General features: G+C 44.1%; 1 protein-coding gene across 3 annotated transcripts in view; it reads left to right on the top strand.

The window, feature by feature from the left end:
* The first annotated feature begins 3,049 nt into the window (after positions 1 to 3,049).
* The window catches only part of RAB27A (RAB27A, member RAS oncogene family), an 86,157-nt gene continuing 76,022 nt past the window's right edge, over positions 3,050 to 13,184 (top strand). For all 3 annotated transcript variants that reach the window (XM_017543368.2, XM_017543364.2, XM_017543365.2), the window contains exon 1: positions 3,050 to 3,879. The gene's annotated coding sequence lies outside the window, so the exon portion shown is untranslated. The remainder of the gene's footprint in view (positions 3,880 to 13,184) is intronic.

Genomic DNA, 13,184 nt, shown 5'->3' with positions numbered 1-13,184 from the left:
ACGCATAATTTTATTTCTAGACTCTCAAGTCTATTCTTCTACTCATCTACATGTCTATCTTCGTATCAATACCACACTTTTTTCTTGTTACTTTATAGTAATTTTTTAATTACTTTACAGTAAGTTTTGAAATCAGGAAGCATGAGCTTTTTAAATTTTTGGGTCCTCTACAATTTCTTATGTGTTTTAGCATATACTTTTCCATTTCTTCAAAAATGTTGAATCTGTAGCTGTATCTGTGGGAATATTGACATTTTCACAATATTATGTGTTTGAATCTGTAAACCTTCAATGTTTTTTCATTTATTTAGATTTTATTTAATTTTTTTCAGTAGTGGTTTGTGGTTTTCATTGTATAAATCCTGCACCTTCTTGGTTAAATTTATGCCTAAGTATTTTATTCTTTTTGATATTATTGTAAATGGAATTTTTAAAGTTTCCTTTTCAATTGTTCATTTCTAATATGTTGAAATGCAACTAATTTTTATGTGTTGATCTAGTATCTTGCATCTTTGCTTATTTCACTTATTAGCTCTAATAGTTTTTTTCCTATTTAGGATTTTCTAGAAATAATATCATATAATTGGTTTGTTTTATTGGAAAGGGATATTAGGAAATCAAGATCCAGGTGCTAAGTGTACTCATAGCCACTTTGATATAATTGCTTCTAGGGCCTCTTAGCAGATGGAGCTGGATGATACATACGTGCACACATACGAATATCTATTTTTATATATTAAAATCCATGAATTCTTACTGATTCCTCCAATTTCAATTCTATTAGGAATACTGGAGGTAGAACTCTGCATGTTGCAGGTAGCAGTGTCAGAAAAGCCCTGGGGTAGGATGCAAGAGGTATACTGTGGTCATTTCTGTGGTTGGAGTAAGAAGTGGCACAGAGGTGACCTTGAACTGGCACACAAGATGTGTTCGGTGTACTTAGTTTCTATAATAACACTCTCCTTGTTTTCTTCCTACTTCTCTGGATACTCTTTTTTGGATTATTTTTTGAACTTCCTTTGCTCACTCCTTAAATGCTGGGTGTTCATCTGGGTTCTGTAATAAGCCTATTGCCCTCTGAGTTCACTTTCTAGATTAGCTCGGTGATTCTAATGCTTTCCAGAACCTTCTGGGTAATAGCTACAGTAGATGTTTTCTGTGCTTCAGTTACTCCTATTTGAGTACATACTAAACAGCTTCACTTGGATGTTCTGTTGGTGCTGGTGTATCAAAATGGAAATGTCCTGGACTCATCACTATGGCCTATTTCACCCTTCCTCCTGGTTGCAACTAGGTTTTCTTCCTGTTGCTCAATGGCTCCTTGTTGCCTAAACCAGAAATTGGGCGTCTCCATGGACTCCTGCCTCTCTTTCACACCCCCACATCCATGTCCTCTTGATTCACTCTCCTAAATGTCTCAAATATGTCCATTGATCTCCATCCTATGGCCACTGCTTTAACCAGATCACTATTATCCCTTACTTGGATTACAACATACTAACTGACCTCTCAAACCCATTCTTAGTCTTAGAACCCTTAAAAAATTGAGTTCTAAGTTTTATAACTGGCTGTGCCAGTTATTAGCTATATGATCTTGGTCAGATTGCTTAATCGCTTTAGGACTCAGTTTCCTTATCTGAAATCCAGAGGTAAGAATAGTACCTACTTCATAAAGTAGTTGCAAGACGCATATGAGGTGATGTAGTGAAAACTATTAGCGTACTAGCTGACTCATAGTAAATGATCAAGAAATGTTAGCTGTTATCGTGATCATCATTGCAGGGTTATTCACCACACAGCCTCTGTTATTGCTCCAGTTTTTTTTTCTGGTTGCTTTCAGTCCTTCAGCTTTTCTGAACCTCTTCCTGTTGCTCCAGTGTCAGTTGCTATCTTTTGCTTCCAGGCCTTCCCTCTTCTCCCTTTTCCTGGAATTCTCTTCTCCCTTGCCCTTTGCCTTCATTCATTCAAAGTGTATCCATTTTCTCTTGATTTGGTGTCATTTATCTGAGCTCCAATAACACTCTGTAACTTTCTTTATTGAGGCTTTTATATCACTATCAGAGTTACCCACTTATTCACTGGTTTCTCAGGTAAGTCGTGAGGTCAGGGACCAGTTTACCCTGGTTACTCATACAGTGCCTGACTCGATAATGAGTGAATGAATGGGTGATGAATGGACCGCAGCGCCACCCTGGGTTTTCTGATCTCCTGCCTGGTATACTCCTGGTGACAGCCCTGCCTGGCCACAGGAGTGGGGAAAGCTGAAGGGGTGCTTGGCCTGCGCCATACCAGCCATTAGCAATTATTGCATTATTGGTTTCCCAGATTTTAGCTGGTCAGTGATTCCCAGGACTATTCCTCTAGACATGAACTACTTTTTCTCTCCTAACCTCACCAATAATCGGATGACCTCTCTCACACGGGAACAGCTCTTGAAATTATCAACTGGTCATGACATCTTTTGTCTCTCTCTTTTTTTTTAATCTTTTGTGTCTAAATCTGAGTTTACCGTGTTATGTTTGCCTGGCAATGTTGTATCAAATGTATGAAATTGCCAACTATTGGTGATTTCATATGGTTCATCCTATATGTGATTTTGTAAATTGAACCCATCTGAGAAGCTAACTGTACTGTAATGCAAACTGTGAGTAGCTACAGACTGGAAAGACAATGCAGTTGGCCAGGTGGGCCTGGGACAGTGGGTTAGATGGCAGAAGAGGAGCCGGTCTAAGACTTCTGAACATTTAGCTCTGCTTAGACGTGGAAATATTTGGTTCAGAGGGCCTTTGCCTTAGAGTCTATAGGGGCAGCCCTAAGGGCTGCTGTTCACACCTCCAGGCCACTGAGGCGGATGAACTTGGCTGCCTCTGAGTAGGAACCAGGAGGCCTAAACCACTATGCAGTCCCAGGTTCACGGCCACGCAGGCCCCAGCGACGCCGTCGGCGCTGGGAGAAGAGAGCCGCTAGGTGGCAGCAAAGGTGCGCAGGTTTCTCCCGACAGAGGCGGTTCCTTAACATGCTGCAGTTTTCTTCTTTTTAAACTAATTGTTCTAACACTCTTAGAAATTTACAGTGGTTTTTATATTGCCAACTTGACAGTGTGAAAAGAGACTCCATTTGCCATATCATCCCAGAATTACACTGATTTTTTTTTCTGAGATAATTTGTACTTATTTTTCTCCCATGTCATTTCCAGGAATCCCGAACTTTCCCTGGCCCGGAAAGGCAGTGCCCAGGCCGACCTGAGCCAAGAGCCGCAGGGGCGGGAAGCCGGGGGCGGGGCAGGGCCGGGCCGGGGGCGCAGCCTCAGGAGCCGCGCGACCTCGGGAACCCCGGGCGGGGCAGTCGTGCAGGCGCCCGGCACCTCCGGCTGCTACGGTGGCGACCGCGATCTGATGCCCTGGAAAACAACTTTAGAACAGGGCTTTTTGGGGAGGAGAATTGGGGAGAGTCCCCAACGACACTTCGCCGTGCACCGGTCCTTGGAGCAGTTTGTAAACGTCCCTCCTGTGTCTCAAAACGAAAACACACCTTTACCGTCCCGCGCCTTCCAGAACGGGGCCGTGGAGACTAGTTTTGGGACAAAGGAGGCGAGCGAGGACTTTTCGGGGTTCACAGGAGTGCCCCTCGGAGGCGCGGCCACCGGGGGGCGCGCGACGGCCCCTCCCGCACGACAGCCGGGCGGGGGCCGCTCGCGAGGTGACAGGAGGAGGCGGGAGGTGGAGGAGAGAAGGTCCCGCCCCACCTCGCTCTCCTTTACGGGAAGTGATGTGGGGCCAGACGGAAAATACCCGCCAACGACCCAAAAAGGCCGGCGGCGGGTGGACGCGGCGCGCAGGGACCCGAGCCGGGCGGGGACAGGACGGCGGGGCGAGCCAGGTGAGGGGCCCGAGGAGCGGGGAGGCGCGGCGGGTCCGTCCCTCCGGGGGCGCTGAGCGAGGTGTCCCCGCGGGGCCGCCCTGGGGCGGGGGTCGCAGGCTGCGACGCCCTTTCTCTCCTCCTCCTGGCGACTCCGCCCGCCGGAAAAGTGGCTTCTCTCCCAGTACCTCAGCGCAGACCCCATGGATGACAACCTTCCGGTGCTGGTCAGGTGCGGTCCCAGGTTCTGCCAGGGACTCAGGTCGCCTCGGGGTGGCATCCAGGTGCGAGGGTGCCCATCAGGGGTAGGACACGTCCCTGGAGGGAGAGGAGGAAGGGCGCCGACCTCCCTCACGCCCCCCAGTTCATTCCTCCCCCTTTTGCCTTCAGTTTGACTATTTAACCTGGTCGCCTGCGGTTGGTGAGGGTCTGGGCTGCAGACTAGCTGCGAGGGAGGGGCTCTCCCTTCTGTCGGTCGGACAGAAAGCCCTACCTGGCAGCCAGGCCCTCGGGTCGGGACTGGTGCTGGGGCTGACGTGATGACAGGCTTTGTTAACTATTGTCAAAGCCTGTTTCTGTCCCAGTAGATCACCAGTTCATCAAAGTCAGGCCTGAAGTGAAGGGAATCTTGTGAGCCCTGGACTGAGGAGCCTTCACAGCCTTTTTGCTCCTGCTGGCCACCTGGGCACACATGGCCTCAGCGTCTTCTGCCACAGGGTCCTCTTCCTCACTCCTACAGCTAACAGCTGTTCTTTCCTTCTGGATGACTTCTCACTTGATATGGTTAGTTGATCAGTCGGATGTTGGAGTTGGGGGCAGAGGGATTATAGAGTTGTGCTATTAAGTTTTCTGTAATCATTGCTGATTAAATTTGTCGGTTCTCCACTGTTCTTGTTCTTTTTTTTTTTTTTTTTTTTTTTTCCCTTCGGCCTTCCAAAAGCTTTAGAGGGAAAAAACAATTTGGAAAGCAGTTTCTGCAGATGGTTAGAAGTGAAGAAAGGTTAATGTAACACTCAAAGACCTTGACTGAGGATCATTTCGTTTCTGTATTTTATGTTAGTTTACATTGTTTTAAGTTTTCATTCCTACTTTTTTTTTCCTTTTCTGCCCTTCTCTCTTCCTCCCTTCCTCCTTCCTGTTTTTCCTTCCTTTCTTAATTTTCATGACCTGCCTTGATTTTTAATTTTATTGAAGTATATTTAATCTATTTTTCCTTTTTTATTTTTTTTTGAGACTGAGTCTCACTCTGTTGCAGTGGCATGATCTCGGCTCACTGCAACCTCCACTTCCCAGGTTCAAGTGATTCTTCTGCTTCAGCCTCCAGAGTAGCTGGAATTACAGGCATGAGCCACCATACTTGCCTAATTTTTGTATTTTTACTAGAGACAGGGTTTTGCTATGTTGGCCAGGCTGGTCTTGCACTCCTGAGCTCAAGTGATCCACCAGCCTTGGCCTCCCAAAGTGCTGGGATTACAGGCTTGAGCCATGGAACCCAGCCCTTTTTTCCTTTTGTTTTTTGTCCTTTTGATGTCAAATTTAAGAAAACTTTGCAGAATTCAAGGTTATGAAGATTTATACTTATGTTTTCTTCTAAAAGTTTTGTAGTTTTTGCTCTTACATTTCGTTCTTTGATTCATTTAAAGTTAATTTTTAAATATGATGAGATGGGAGATCCAACTTCAACATTTTGCATGTGGTTGTCCAGTTCTTTTAGCACTGTTTGTTCAAAAGACTGCTCCCCTTTTTATGGTTTTGGCACTTCTGTTGAAATAAATGGACCAGAATGTAAAGGTTTGTTTCTGGACTCTCAATTTTATTCCATTGATCTATCTGTCTCTTCTGAGGATAGTATCATACTACCACCTTTATTATCATAGCTTCATAGCAAGTTTTGAAATCAGGATATGTGAGTCCTCCAGTTTTGTTCTTTTTCAAGATCTTTTTGACTCTCCAAGCCCCTTGAATTTCCATATGAAATTTAAAGTCAGCTTCTCAATTTCTGTTGCTTTGGTTCTAGAATAGATATGAGGATTTTGAAGTGGGCAACAATCTCCAGGAACCAGACTTTTGAGTTTTCTTTCCCAAAGCTGCTTTCCCTAGTCTTCACCTTCTTAGTGAATGGCAACTTCACTCTTCCAGTTGTTCAAACCAGACACCCTGAAATCAACCTTGATTCTTTCTCTTATACCGCACATTAAATTCCTCAGCAGGCCAGGCACAGTGGCTTATGCCTGTAATCCCAGCACTTTGGGAGGCCGAGGTGGGTGGATCAGGAGGTCAGGAGATGGAGACCATCCTGGCCAACACAGTGAAACCCCATCTCTACTAAAAATACAAAAAATTAGCCGGGCATGGTGGTGGCACATGCCTGTAGTTCCAGCTACTCAGGAAGCTGGATTTTGTATTTTTAGTAGAGGTGGGGTTTTGCTATGTTGGCCAGGCTGGTCAGAAGGCTGAGGCAGGAGAATCACTTGAACCCGGGAGGTGGAGGTTGCAGTGAGCCAAGATTGCACACCTGCACTCTAGCCTGGGCGACAAAGTGAGACTCTGTTTTAAAAAAAAATTTTTCCTCAGCAAATCTCACTGATTCTACTTTAAGAATACATCTGGCTGGGTGCAGTGGCTCACGCCTATAATCCCAGCACTTTGGGAGGCTGAGGCAGGTGGATCACCTGAGGTCAGGAGTTCAAGACCAGCCTGGTCAACATGGTGAAACCCCATCTCTACTAAAAATGCAGAAATTAGCTGGACGTGGTGGTGGGTGCCTGTAATCCCAGCTACTCAGGAGTAGCTTATACATATATATATATAAAGAATACCATCTAGGATGATAACCATTTCTTACCACTTTTGCTGCTCCTCCCAAGTTCCTATCATCTCTGTCATCTGGATTACTGCAAAAACCTCCTAAAGGGCTTCCCTGCTTTCACCCTCACTGCTCCACACTATTCTTAACACAGCAGCCGGAATCTATTATGTCACTCTGCTTGAAACTCTCCAATAGCTTTTTATGTCAGAAGAAGAGATAGAGTCCTCACCATGATCTGTAGCACCGTTGCATGGTGTGTGGCTTCATCTGCCATCACTCTTTCCTTTGCTGACTCTGCTCCAGCCATACCTCAGGACCTTTGCACTTGTTTCTCTGCCTAGAATGCTCTTCCCCTCAGATGTCTGCATGGCTTTCTTATTTATTTCATTCAGGTGAAAAGTCATTTTTCTAGAGAGGCTCTCTTTGATCACCTCACCTAAAATAGTGCCCCTCATCCATCCCATCATTTTCTGCCCTGTTACCTTGCCTTATTTTCTTTAGAGCATTTATAGAACTGTCATACACACACAGGCGCGTGCGCACAGACACACACACACACACACACACTATTTGTCATTCACTGGTAGAAGAAAAGCTCCATGATGGCCAGGAACCTGCCTTGTTCACTGTGATGTCCATAGTGAACATAGAATGGTTTCTGACATATATTAAGCACTTAAAAAAATACATGTTGAACTAGTGAAAAAGGGAATGGAAGACGGAGCAATAGGGACCATTCTGCTATTTCTCCCATCCAAGTACTAACCAGGCCAACTCTGCTTAGCTTCAAAGATCAGAGGAGATCAGGCACGTTCAGGACGGCATGGGTGTAGACCGTTCTGCTATTTCTTTCCCGCAATTTCATACATTTTTTCTTAAGAGAAGCAATGTCTACAGATACACCAACATCTCCTAAGTCTCTCCTCTCCTGTCCTACTTTCCCAAAGATAATAGTCATATCTTCCTTAAAAAGGGAAAGGTCAAATAAGTAGAAACGTGAGGCTTCTGGTTCTTCCCACAGTGGCAGATGGGAGCCCTCTGCTCTGTATCCTGGGCAAACTGAGCAGGACCACTCAGCGCCTCTCTCCAGAGTGTTGGCCCCTTGTGCTGATTTAGCAAAAGTGAGGTGTCTTGGAAATTTAAGAAAATGGAAGTTCATTTCTTATTTATTTAATTATTCATTTATTTAATAGAAACGGGGTTTCACCATGTTGACCAGGCCCCTAAGAAGCAAAATTGTCTTGCCATTACTAAAACGAGATTGGTTCTTGAAGTAATTTTTCCCTTCTATAGCCTTCGCTTTTTATGCCACATGCAGATTTTTGCTCGGACCTTATTTGTTCGTCTGCCTCTTGGACGGGAAGTTTGAGTTTATGATTTGGTTTGCCTTAAGCTGATTACCTTGGTTGCAGACATAAGCACTGAACTGGAGTGAGAGATAAAGGGTTTGTAATTTATTTATGCGGGTACGGTAAGGTGTGTGGAGCAGAGAGCATTCAGCTCCTTTTGGACTCTGTGCGGTACTTACATGATTGAGGTCTAGTAACACTCGTATTTTATTTACTGTCAAGTAAGATCAGATGCCTCTCTTACTCCAGAGGAATGCTGAAAGTTTTGTTCCTCCTTTCCTGTTGTTTTTTTCCTCTCCTCTGTATTTGCTGTCCTGAAACAGGTTCACCGTTTAGTGGTTTAGTCAGCCAGCCTCCCATATGTGTGGAGTGAGACTTTTGATTTTAATGTGGGGATGGAGGTGGGGTGCCAGATTTAGCAAACTCAAAAAAAGTTAAATTTGTATTTCAGATAAACACTGACTAATTTTGTCCCTATATCTCATGCATTATTTGGGACATACTGTTACTAAAAAATTGTTGTTTATCCAAAATGCAAACTGGGTGTCTTGTTTTGTATCTGGCTGTCCTGGTTGGAGGTTATGTTTATGCATAGAAAATATATCGATCCTGAAAATGTTCAAAGAATTGTTGAGCCGTGGCTCATTTTGGTGACTGTGGACGTGTCCATCTAAAAGAAAGAGAGAATTTGTAAACCCAAGGAGTATTAGAATTAGAAGGAAGTTAGAGAACATTTCATTTTGCTCTAGTCTTTTATAGTTAAGGGAATTTACTCCAGAGAGGTAAGTCACTTTGTCAAAGTCACATAGAATTAGTGGCAGAGCTGGAAGTGGGACTCGGGGACCAGTAATTGTTCTGCTGCATAATCCCTTCCCTTATTAAGAGGTCATGAAAAAGTTGCTTATGTTTTCATGTTGACCTTTAATCACATTTCTAGTCTTCCACTCAGGATCACCTCATTATCATTCTGTCCTTCAGTCCCCAGATCCAACATGTGGCAGCCAAAGCCATTGTCATGAGACACCTTGACTTTTCTCTGAGAGCCCCGTGACTATTGAAAGCCCCATATGGGTCTCTTCCCAGCTGTTATGCCAGAAAGCCTGTAGTTTAATGTTTTTTTTTTAATTCCTTTTGTGGTTTTGTTGACACTTTTGACCTTCTTGAGTATTTATTGTAAGGTGCTTTAAGGTGGTCTTACTAAGTATAATTCCACAGCAACTAAGTGTTATCTTATGAAAGCCTGCTTGCTTCGAGTGACCTATTCCCACAAACTCCTCACCCCTTTGTAATTTGCTAGAATAAGTATGGAAGATATACATATGACAAGGTGCAAGGCAGACAGACACGTATTTTCTGTTGACTTGTTCATTAGAGATCTTTTTAAACAGGATTTCATTATTATTCTTTTATAATTTGTACCTATTTAAGAAAGCAGCCTTGAAAATGAACATGCTTCCTCTCACTGCTAGTTGAATACCATATTTCAGAACCACTAATCTTGTTTTTTCGTAGCCTCATTGGTTAATTCATATGAAGTCTTCCCAGCTGCCAGGTCAAAGCATAGTAATACAATTAGTTGCCAAGAGACTGAAAAATCTGTTCACTCTTATTTGCTACAGTTTATCTACCTCGGCCTGATCCCACCACATGTGTGGCCAGTCACGTCCTATCAGGGTATGGCTGAATGCTAATCTCCTGTGTATTTGTGTCATTAAAAGCAAAGACAAGGTCTAAATCAGCAAATTAAACATGATCATAGGGTACTTTTTTTCCTTGCTGTACCAGCCCTAATAAAGGGGGAAATGAAACATACAGAAATGGGTCATGACTTAAATGTTTATTTGCAATAGCAAAGAATTTTAAAATATAACCCATGATTGTGATCAGGATTTCTTTATTTCTTGCTAAGAAATCATTATGAATATAGTGATTTTCATAACAAATCTTGTCATTACAAGGAAAACACTCCAAGAATGAGTGAAGAGGTCTAGCAGTGCTTGAGAAGATAAGGTAGTGTCCTCACAGTCAAATGCTGAAGACCTAATGTGGCTTTTCTCATTAGGGACAAGGTCAGCTGTCCCAGGCCCCACCTCTGCTCTAGGCACAGAGGGCTGTGTAGTGAAGTGGGTTGTGGTACGTCCTCAGGCAGTGAGTGGCTCATTCCTGTGTTCCAGAGTTCCTGCTTGAATGTGGAAGAATCAACACAGTCAGGAATCAGTAGGCTGGTTTTTAGTCTCCATATTGCTGATTATTAACTATGTGATATCACACCAGTGGCTCTCAGTTGGGGGTGATTTTCTCCCCTGCCCCACCCCACATGGGACATTTAGCAATGCCTGGAGACATTTTTGACTGTCACAACTGGGGAGTTCCTACTGGCATTTAGTGGGTAGAGGCCAGGGATGCCACAAAACATTCTCAGTTCATAGGACAGCCCCCAACAAAGGATTATCCTGCCTAAAATGTCAACAGTGGCCGACACTAAGAAACCCTGCATTAGACAACTCATTGAACTTCTTTCTCTTGCAATTTCCCAAGCTAGACATTCTCTCCATCGTATAAAGCTAAGTAAGCCTAATTCTACCGCTGCTGTCTTTCTAACCTCTCCCTTACCCCAATTCTAAGTCAGTCAATGTGGGGAAGGGCTCAGGCTGTTATTGATTGATTGTCCCCACAAGGGATTCTGATCGGCAGTTGCAGTTGAGGCTGAGAACCATTGCCCCCAGGGATCATGTGAAATGGGGTTCTCATGGAGGTGCCAAGTTGGCCATAGGAGAGGAGTAGACCCTGTGGGAACAGCCTGTGAGCAGGACGAAGCGAGAGGCTGGTCTTCAGTGCCTGTTTATTGTGTGCTCCCACACAAGCAGAAGCCACGTGAGCAGGGGACCACAGAGAACATGTACCTGAAGGGTTACACAGGGATTTGGGCTCTCAGCCTCTGCACGATAAGCTCTCAGCTGCTAGGAATGTCTACTTCCCAGATTTCCAGCTGACCACCATACCCTGGAAAGGAGATAATAAAACTGGACAGTTTCTTTATTAACACCCTGATTCTAGCTTAACTAGAGCTTTGAGAGATTGAAAATCAGTAACAACAAACCTCACCCTGAGTCATCAGCCCATTTTGCCACCCAGATAAGGAAACCACATTTGTTACACTTACAGAATTTTATAATTGAAGAGCTATTAGGGACATTGGAAATTATAGCCCAGGCTCCCCTCCCAGAAGTCCAGATCTGTGCCTCAGGTCACAAATGATGGCAGGGATGGTTCCAGAAGCCTGATCTGCTGGCTCCCTGGTGTGTTCTTTTTATGCTCTTACTTTAATACTTCTTGATTGGAGTCAGTAGTACTGTGACAATCCAAAATTGTTTGTGTTGTTCAAAGGAAGTGACTTCTAGATAGAACTTTGCTAACACCCAGGGTCTCTTCCTTGAACTCTTCTGAAATAGGATAGGAGGTGAAACAAGTGTATTATGATTTCCCTATTAAAGCAGTGCAGAAATATGCAAGTGCCTGCCCTGTGCCAGCTGCTAGTCAAAGGCCTGTACTGCTGCTTTTCTGTTCCAATTCTTGCCCCTCCCTGCCATAGCCCATGCTTCACACAAAGCTAGTGATGTCCAGAAAAAGGAATTTACACTCTTGAGGGAGCTGAAATAATTTTTTTTTTTTTTTTTTTTTGAGATGGAGTCTTGCTTGGTCACCAGGCTGGAGTGCAGTGTTGCGATCTTGGCTCACTGCAGCCTCTGCCTCCTGAGTTCAAGCGATTTCCCAGCCTCAGCCTCCCAAGTATCTGGGACTACGGGCATGTACCACCACACCCGGGTAACTTTTTGAATTTACTGGAGAGAGGGTTTCACCATGTTGGCCAGGAAGGTCTTGATTTCCTGACCTCGTGACCTGCTTGCCTCGGCCTCCCAAAGTGCTGGGATTATAGGCGTGGGCCACCGTGCACAGCCTAATTTTTAAAAAATTAAAGGAATTCAAGTCTTATCCTTCTGCTTAATATCCCCTAGTTGCTTTCATTGTAGTAGGTATAAGATCCAAATATGTAGCTGTGGTCTGTAAGGGCCTCTGGTTTCTTTTCCTTTTTGTTCCCGTTTTCTCTTCCTTTCCTACCTTCCCTTCTCCCTTCTGTTCCCCCTTTCCTTTGCCCTTCCTTTCCTTTCTTTCTCTTCCTCCTTCCCTTCCGTTCTTTCTTGTCTTTGTCATCCGGCTCACTGCAGCCTCAACATCCTGGGCTCAATTGGATCCTCCCACCTCAGCCTACCAAGTAACTAGGACCACAGAAGCATGTCACTCTGCTGGGCTAAATTTTGTATTTTTAGTAGAGATGGGGTTTTACTATGTTGGCCAGGCTGGTCTCAAACTCCTGACCTCAAGTGATCTGCCTGCCTTGGCTTCCCAAAGTGTTGAGATTACAGTCATGAGTCACTACACCCATCCTGGACTTTGTCTTTTAAATGAAACCAGAATGCCAGTTTATTGGTATATGAGAAATGGAACTGCCAAGCAGAGTAGATTATTTTCTTTGAGGAAAGTGTATGCTTCCTTTAGGAAGAATATCCAGATGAAGCAAATGTAAAAGAATAAGTCTCCTTGGTAAGCATAGACTCAGAACCCAGTGAACTGGAAATCAAAAAGACACAAGAACTTCAATGCTGGAGAAAGATTACCATGATAATGGTTCCTCAAAACTGACTGTACATGAAAATCGCATAGGGAGCTTTTGTTTTTTAAAACATACCCACAAAAACAACAACACGTTTTTTAGTCTCTCCTTTGGAGATTCTAATTTATTAGGTTTGTGGCTAGGGCTGGGGAATCCATGTTTTCTTTAAAATACTGCCCTAGTGATTGATGTTGGACAACCTGGTTTGGGAACCAGTGCCTAGCTCACCTTTACTCCCAGCCTGAGTATACTCAGGCTCAAAGAGATCATATGTCTCATGCGGAGTCGCACAGCAAGTGAGCGGGTAGATGGAACTCAGATCTCCCTGTCCTCTCTATGCCTTGTTCAAAAAACATGGTAAGATTCTCAGGGGCAGAGGCAGCACAGCCTCGGAAATCGTTGGTTTCTTAGTTTTTCTCTATTTACATGTAACTAACCAGTCTGGTGTCAAACAGGAAACATACACAGCATAGTTTTTTTTTTTTTTTTTTTTTTT

This window comes from Cebus imitator, unplaced genomic scaffold, assembly GCF_001604975.1.
Source record: "Cebus imitator isolate Cc_AM_T3 unplaced genomic scaffold, Cebus_imitator-1.0 Scaffold154, whole genome shotgun sequence".
Lineage (NCBI taxonomy): Eukaryota > Metazoa > Chordata > Mammalia > Primates > Cebidae > Cebus > Cebus imitator.
This window is presented reverse-complemented; position numbering and strand designations above follow the sequence as displayed.